The sequence below is a fragment of the Pituophis catenifer genome, unplaced genomic scaffold (genome assembly GCF_029215685.1).
Source record: "Pituophis catenifer annectens isolate HBS135680 unplaced genomic scaffold, rPitCat1.0.hap2 SCAF_1, whole genome shotgun sequence".
NCBI classification, from domain to species: domain Eukaryota; kingdom Metazoa; phylum Chordata; class Lepidosauria; order Squamata; family Colubridae; genus Pituophis; species Pituophis catenifer.
Genome location: NW_027256881.1, coordinates 238281710 through 238290516, shown reverse-complemented (window position 1 = coordinate 238290516; position 8807 = coordinate 238281710).

The following is an 8807-nucleotide window of genomic DNA, read 5'->3' as shown; positions in this document are numbered from 1 at the left end:
TGGAGACTTCTTGGAACTGTTGAAAGGACTGTGTTGTGCACTCAAGATAGATGTTGTCATATCCCTTCCCTTCTGTTGAGAGAGGGCTGTTCAATTTTGACATAGATGGTCTCTTTGACCCCTCTTTCAAATCAGCAGTCCTCTATCCAAAATGTGGACGTTGCTGTCTTCAAAAGAGTGGCTTTTGTCTTTTAAATGCAGATGGACTGCTGAATCTTGTCTTGATGGGTTTGTTCTCCTATATTGTGCCATGTGTTTATGAAGTGGTTGTTTTATTTCCCCAATGTACAGATCTGCATATGGCTCACTGCATTGTACCGCATATACCACATTGCTCAGTTTGTGTCTGGGTGTTTTATCCTTGGGATGGACAAGCTTCTGCCTTAGTGAATTCTTGGGTTTGAAATGTGCATGTAAGTTGTGTTAACTGAAGAGTCTCCTGAGCTTTTCCGATATTCCTGCAACATATGGAATGACAAAGTTGCTTTATTTATTTTTCTCTTCATTGTCTGTTATGGAGGAGCTCCTGTAGGGTCTTTTTTGAGATTTGATGAAGGCCCACTTGGGATAGCTACATATTCTGAGGGCTTCCTTGATGTGTTTTAGTTCTTTTTCTTTTTCATCTTTGCTATTATATTAGCTAGTTTGGTGATGAAACATCTATAAGTCAACCACAAAGCTCAGAGAGCAACAAGGACCCCACAGTTCAACCCCATGCTTCAAAAAATTCTCTTTTATTGGTAACACATTTTATTAAAAGATAGAAGATTTTGTAAGCTGCAATCCATCAGAAGAAAAAGTACATATCTGCATTTGTACATATGGTTATTTCAGATGATAAAGTGAACCGCAGCTCAAGAAAGCAAAAACCTGTAGGCCATTTATTAACTACCACACAAAGAATGAGCTTCTGTATCATTAAAAAACCTTTCCCTTCCAAACGTAGAACTAACTATAGAATTGGTTGAAAATGTTTGATACAATCATCTGTCCCACCAAAATACATATTAAATGGTTGAGAGGCTACCTCCCTTTCTCCAAAGACAGTGAGCAAGATAATTAACATGGTATCTCTGAAATGTACAGCAATTTAAACAAGTGAACAACACAGCATTAATCCATATGAGAAATCAGTTGTGAACCAGATGTGAAAATTGGACCTATGGGCCAACTTTTTGCAGTCACTAATGTCAATAATCAAATAAAGAATGGATGTCAACTGTGCTACGTGAATGTTGATTGCATAGTTCCACTCCCCACACCATTTAAGTTAAAGTAGTGTTGCTTGAAGACAGTTCAATAGATTTAACAATTAATAAAGCTCTCACCAATTAGCTTCAATATTTATTTAATTGCAACATATTTAGAACACATAGACTCATAATCTTATAGCATATGTAGATACTGTACACCCTAAAAAGGAAACATTGATTTAAATTCTCTGGGCCGAGAAACGTATGCTGAATAATATTAGCTCTTCTGACTTACTCTAATTCAGTACCTCAGTAAGGTGATAAACCGCATATCCAGATTTGTGTACATATGGCTCCTTCATATATACTGTATCTTCTTGAAATTTTAATGGACACATAAGTCTTCCTTATTTGGCTTGCCAGAGATCGCCTAGCCTTATTTTGGGTGGTCAGGTAGGAGGATGTTAATCCTACAGTGGTCTATAATCCAAATTGGTTTTCAGTGACTGAAATTGGGAGATTTCTATCTCTATCAGTGTATCTTTGATGGGCTGAGACTTGTAGGAGTTGACATTCAATATAACTGGCTAGGAAAAACATGCTAATGCTCAGTGTATGGGTAAGTTGGTTTTGCTATCACTGTGGAGGTAGAGAAAATGTACATGTTCCAGTCCAGAGCAAGTGCATTTCGGGTTAGACAATAAAATTCTTCCTCCCCTAAAATGTTTTTATTTTTACTGAACTTTCTGTACCTGCAAAGGAGAACATAAACTCCATGAATTACTTTGAAGTGTACTATAATTAATATAATTAAAGAAATGATTTGTTTTCAGATGGCAAGTTTTGTCTTCTACGTTCCAATTATAATTTTTAGAATTTTAGTACCAAAAAAAAAAAAAAAAAGGAAAGGAAAGGAAAAAGAGGAAAAGTCAAATCATTTTTTAAGCAAAGTCTTAAACTTTGACCCTAGGGAAAACGATTGATCCATCTTTTCATTTTGTTGATAAAGAATCCACTCATAAACTAAGGGAAAATCTCATCTATCCAAGATCTATATTACAAATATCAATTTCCTTCCTTTCAAAAAAATGGTTTTAAATTTATTACAGTGATTATGCCCCTGGAATTTACTATTCATTCAAAGGATATTCCATTATTAGATTTGTATTGGGTCTTTTGCTCAGAAGCTTAAACCATTACATATTGGATTCCCCTCAATTTTTCCTCACAATCACTCCATGATGTTGTTTAAGCCTGAGAGAGAGAGTGACCTGCCTGAAGTAATTCAGTGAGCTGAGGATGGAGTCAGGATCACTTCAATGCCGCCTTAAGCACCATATTGCAGGTGAACAGAAAGGAGTGTCATCCATACTTCACAGAGTTTACAGCTGCTGTGCGGAACATAAGTCATAATCACTGTCAGAGGAGTTATCCAAAGGGCTGGAAGATCTGTTGGTTGCCCCTTCCAGAGCTGGAACATGGAGGAGAAAAAAACAAACAAACAACCCTCAGCATGGAATCACATTGGCATGGAACACCAATTGGTGCCAATAGGTTACCCCTTCCTATATGACTGAAATATTTGCATCGAAATGATTTTCCTTAAAGCTACAAAAATGGTTAGAGCAACAAAGATGATTAGGGGACTGGAGCCTAAAATGTATGAAGAATAGTTACACGAATTGGGTATGCCTAGTCTAATGAAAAAAAAAAAAAAGACTGGGGTGACATGATAGCAGTGTTCCAATATTTGAGGGGCTACCACAAAGAAGAGGGTGTCAACCTGTTTTCCAAAGTACCAAAGGCAAGACAAGAAACAATATATGGAAACTAACCAAGGAGAGAAGCAACGTAGAACTAAGGAGGGCTATGCAAAATATATGAAAAAATAAACCACGAAGAAAGATATTATTTATGGACGCTAGGTGGAGCACGTGGCAAGTTATAGAAAGAGACGCACTCGGAGGATTTTGCTTCAACACAAGCCATTGGTTTATCTTTGCCATGTAAAGTTGTCTCCAAGTACAATCTGATGCCTGGTGACTCAAATCTTTGTCATTTTCTTAGTATGGTACCAAAAAGGATTACCATTGCCTTTTTTCAGAATGCTTTTCCCAATCTGATTTATAGCCCTGGATTTTCCAGGGGGCAATCTATCCAAATATTAGCCAGGTACTGGTTTATTAATATTATCCCATAGGTTTAACTTTACATTCACTATGCACAGGTAGTCCTTGTTTAGTGACTTCCTTGTACTGTGACATGTGCAGTTATGATGAAAAACTGACTTTGGAACCAGTCCTGACATTTATTATCTTTGTTGGTCTATAAAGCAAAGAAAACTAAAATAAATTGTGAAACACAGTTGCAGTTTTACTTAGTGACTGCTTCATTTAAAGACCTAATTGCTGATCGAATTGTGATTGCTAATTTTCTCTCTCTCTCTCTCCATCATCATCATCATCTACTTTCTCTTTCTCTCTCCTATCTAATCTGTTCTTTCATAGCATCACAAATAGTAACCAAAATTACAGTTCTAATGGCCTTATGGGTTATATAAAACATTTGCCTTCTCTTATCTCTGCCACTGTGATTACTTGTAAGAATCAGAACAAGATTTTAAATATGGCACAGGCCAATATTAGCATCAGTGCAATTTTTGATTTTGTGCAAAAATGGAAAACTATACCATTCATAATTTGTTCACAAAGAATAATCACAAACAGAAGATTTGTACTGGCATAATGAGATTGATTAGTTTACTTCATCTGGATCCATCACTAAATATAGATTATTGAGAAACTGGCCCTCCATTAGGATATTGCTGAAAACACAGAAAAAAATGACACTGAAGACACAGCAAAATGTACATGTTGTAGTGCCCTGATCTGATATGCAGTACCTGAATGTAGCTTATGAATCATTTGCCCACAGTGGAGATAAAAATAATATATATTCATAGCCTGGTATATGAACATTATCATGGGTCATGATGCTCTGTTTGTTTAGATCAGCCGTCACCAACCGGTGGTCCATGGACCACTGGTGGTCTGCAAGAAAATTTTGGTGGTTCGCAGAAAAATTATTTGCATTTTTTATATTGCACTAAATCAGGGGTCCTCAAACTACGGCCCCTGGGACAGATACATACAATGAATGTTTGTGTTGCTGCAGAGAGTCTCCCCCTTCAGGGGTCTCTTTCTGTGGGTCGGAGGGGGACAAAAATTCCTATTTGGGGTCTGCTTCTGCCTCCTGGTGCAGGACTTTGGGCGAAGGCTGGAGGGAAGTGCCGCTGGTGGCGAAGAGCTGGAGGGCCTTGTTCCACTGGGACTGCATTATGGCCTGGAACTGGCTGACCATCTCAGACCGCTGAGCCTCCAGGTCCCGGTACTTGGTCTTGCACTCCCACAGGATTTCCCTCTGTTTGGAAAGCCTATGCTCGTAGTCCTCAGTGAGGTGCTTCTGCTGAGCCTCCTTCTTGGTCAGATCTAATTTGAACTGAGCTGTTTTGTCAACTCTTTCTCATGATGGCTGCTTAGCTCCAACAACTGCTTCCTGTCGGAGCCCTAAGGAGCCCGGGTGGGCAAGAGAGGAGTGGGTGGGAGGGGAGGGGTGAGTGACATCAAGTTGGCCATGCCTACCCAGTCACATGACCACCTAGCCACACCCAGCCACCCAGCCAGTCATTAAGCAGATCATATTAGTGGTCCATGGGATTTAAAATTATGAATTTAGTGGTCCCTGAGGTCTGAAAGGTTTGTGACCCCTGGTTTAGATCAATGTTTTGGCTGGCACAGCTCCAATATATGGGGAAAGAAAGGAATTGAACTGGGATGACATTATCATCCTATTTATTAGAAGTGTCCATCTGATCTGTTGTGAGACTTAAGATGCCCTGGCTCAACAACTTTGGACCAATGGTACATATTTTTTAAGAGGTGACAAACACTTTTAGTTTAAGCAAGAAAGTGTTACCTGCATAGGGTGAGAGATAAATTTTCTGGGAGGCTTTATTCCCCTCTTCCTGAACAACTAGGTTTTCAAGACGTGTCTGGAGGGCAGTAGAGCTCTTGCGATGGAATGAAACTAAAGAAAAACACAATGTGGCCTTATTTTCTATATATTGAATCCCACTCATTTTGTTTCTTAGCTCCGATTCTTCATTCATGCAAGGATACACGTTTCCTGACTTTGTGACTAGTTGAAATTAAAATGATAGTTTGTAGGGAAAAGCTCTGATAGAGCGGTGCTCTTTATGGCACCTTTTAAAAACAGAGTATATCCGGGAGCTGCCACGTTCAAAAGAGTTTATTGAAAAATAATGTCCATACTCGTGTACATCCAGTGTATTACGAACCATGGTGGGGCAGTGGTTAGAGTGCAGTACTGAAGGCTACTTCTGCTGAATGCCAGCTGCCAGCAGTTCGGCAGTTCGAGTCTCACCAGGCTCAAGGTTGACTCAGCCTTCCAGCCTTCCGAGGTTGGTAAAATGAGGACCCAGATTGTTGGGGACAATATGCTAACTCTGTAAAACCGCCTAGAGAGGGCTGTAAAGCACTGTGAAGTGGTATATAAGTCTATGTGGTATTGCTATTGCTACATGCTAATGCCAACCACCATATTCTTAAACAGTTCTAGTTCAACAAAACACATGCTTTTCTTTCAAAGGCTTTTCTCAAGCCTTTGAAATCACCCTCAACAGCACCCCCAATTCTGTGCACACATCTTTCATTGTAAAAATGCACACATACCCCTCTTCTTTTTAAAATGGAAGTAACTTGCACTTCCATCCCAGGATCAAAAGCACTCTCAGTGGTATGGAAGAAGAGAATGTTTTGAATCCTATGTCCTGGGACTGGGAGAAAGAGGTTTCAAATAAGTGTGCACACATCCTGATTAAGGCCTTTCATTGTTGCTACTCAGTATTCCAAAATTAAAGATCAGGATTACAGTCACATAGTTAACATTATGTCCAGTCTGGTTCTTCAAAGGGTTTCTTGGCTGGATATCAGCAAAAGCAAAAGGTCTGCACTGCAGTCTTTATGGGGCTGTCAACCTACTTCTCGCCTCTAGAGGGAGCCAAACCATGTTTTTGGGACCGACCTACACATTTATTATTCTACCCACGGGTTTCATTGAAATTGTGATTATGATACTAGATCTCTGTCCATAATCAGAAGAGGCATTTGTGGCATTTACATTAGAATCCTCATGTTTGCCAGGAAACAAATGACATTAATCTTGCCTGGAATTCTTTTGCAGTTCCTCTCTGCCATATGTTTCTAGTTCAATAATGTTGCATCCCCTGCAAAGACAGTGAGACTTTAAAAGGGACAGCTGCTTTTATTCCTCTTGTGAGGAACTTGAAAGCAAATGCTTTGGGAGCAAAATTTTGACCAGGACTCAGCAGATGTGTTTTGAAATGTCAACTTTAGTTGTAAAATATATGGCCCAGTCATAAATAACAGAGTACTATTTAAGAGTACATTTAGAAGAGAATTATCACTCTTCCCATAGAGGCTAGAATTACAGGATGACAGTCTTTTTAAGCAGCCTGTAACTCACAGATATCAGTCAATGTCTTATGAGTCTGACAAATGTGAAGATCTGATCTCTTCCCTTCCATCTTGATTTATTTAGGCGTATGGAAGATAAAGTTATACCCATAAAGACTGCATGATTTGGTTGGGGTGAGTTTGCCCCATCATCCAACAGAATTGTGCTTTACATTTAATGATGCAGGTGGAGATACTGTAAGGCTGCCCATCTATTTTCCCAGATGAGAGACTTGCTTTGGGGTGGAGGGCAAGTATTTTGCTCTTTATTCTGCTTGCCAGATGGATTAAAAGTCCCACCAGCCCAAAGTAAGCAGTGGTTATTCTTATAACCCCCTCCGAAGTGTGTTGATCGAAAGGTAGGTATGGCTCCTACTTTTCTGAGCTCAAATCTTGCTAGGATGGTATGGTCCACATCACCAACCTGAGCTCTTATATCCATTTATAATGAGAACATAAAACCTGCATTAGTAAAGGTGTATATTCAGTGTCCCTGTATATATTATGAGACATGCAAATGCCTATTTCCTTTGACTTACAGGAGAAATTAGTCTGTGGATTCTTGTTCCCTGCTTTGCAGGTGATTTCTTACCATTTTGGTTCACCCCACTTGGGCCAATCCATTGTTGCTGCCTCTTCTTGGAATCTGCAGAGAAAGAAGGGAAATGGGATTGATGAAATAACCAGGTAGGGCATAAATACTCTTCCCCCAAGTTCCATGAGCATAATCCTTATTAGTTAATAACCATAAGCTTTTAGTGTGTAAAGCAGGCACTGCGCATGAAGTGGCATTGGATACCTACAGAAACAGGTTCATAGGAGCACCTTTGACTTGGTGGAGCCAATTGTGGACAAGGAATTTATGGATGAGTTTGCATGACTTGATCATTCAAGTTGAGGAGGATGGAAAATGGTTACATAACATAATCAAACTACATGCTTTCCATTCCCGGGTATGCAGGAAGTCTGGTTTTTTTTTTAAAAAAAGAAAAAGATGGTAAAGTAATAGACTCATTGCCAGTACAGTTATCCTAATCTATCTTTTTATATCTTTTTAGATAGACTTGCTTTTGACCTCAGTAATGACTTATTAAGCAGCTGACTATCACTGTTCAGCATAAATTCACTAGACTCATTGCTGCAGGAAACTTTTAAACCTCCTCTGGATGGCCTTTAAAATTATCTTTTAAACAGCAGTAATCACTTCCAACCCAGACATAATTAAAATAATAGTAAAATACACTGAAGTGAAATGTTGTAATGCAATATATTAAGGAGTCACTGATATTTTTAAGTGATTAATGGCTGTAATCAGAAAGATCCTGTTTATGCTTTTAGTAGAGCTATATGTTTGCATGCTAATAAAAAGCATGAAGAACGTTCCCATTCATTGTTATTAACTACATCCAAAAACTGTGATGAATAGAAAGGATTTCAAATGCAGGTTGTATACTCAGGCTGTTAAGGTTCACAGAAGGATTAGAACATGCATAGTATCCTTCCAGCAGTGTTGAAAATAACTATAATTCCATAATAGAAGAACTATTAATTAATGCCAGGTACTGCTAGGAAACATCGGTATAGTCATCATATTTTTATGACCTGGTGAGAAACAGGGGAGATTGAAACCATAAACAGGGACAAAATGAGCCCAGCAGTATCCATTCATGAAGTCTTTTTTGCTCTCCAAACTTCATTATTTGCTTATAGATGTTTCATTACCCATCTAGATAACATCACCCCCACAAAAAATTAATTATGTTATCCAGTGGGGTAATGAAATGTCTGCAAGCAAACTACCAAGCTCAGAGAGTTCACAGTTCAGTCCTGAGCTACATATATTTTCTTTTATTGAGAGTGCATCTAAACTTGGAGGGAATCTGATGCAGGGATTAACATCTTTGATATTAATGCGGTTTATTTTCAAGACATTTCTAGATGGCAAAAGGTAAAAATTTAAATGAAGGCATACGGACAAAAATATACCATGCACATTGGTGCCATCAGGGTACTTAAAAAGGAAAGGGGTATGTGTGCATATAGCATACAGTAGTCCAGG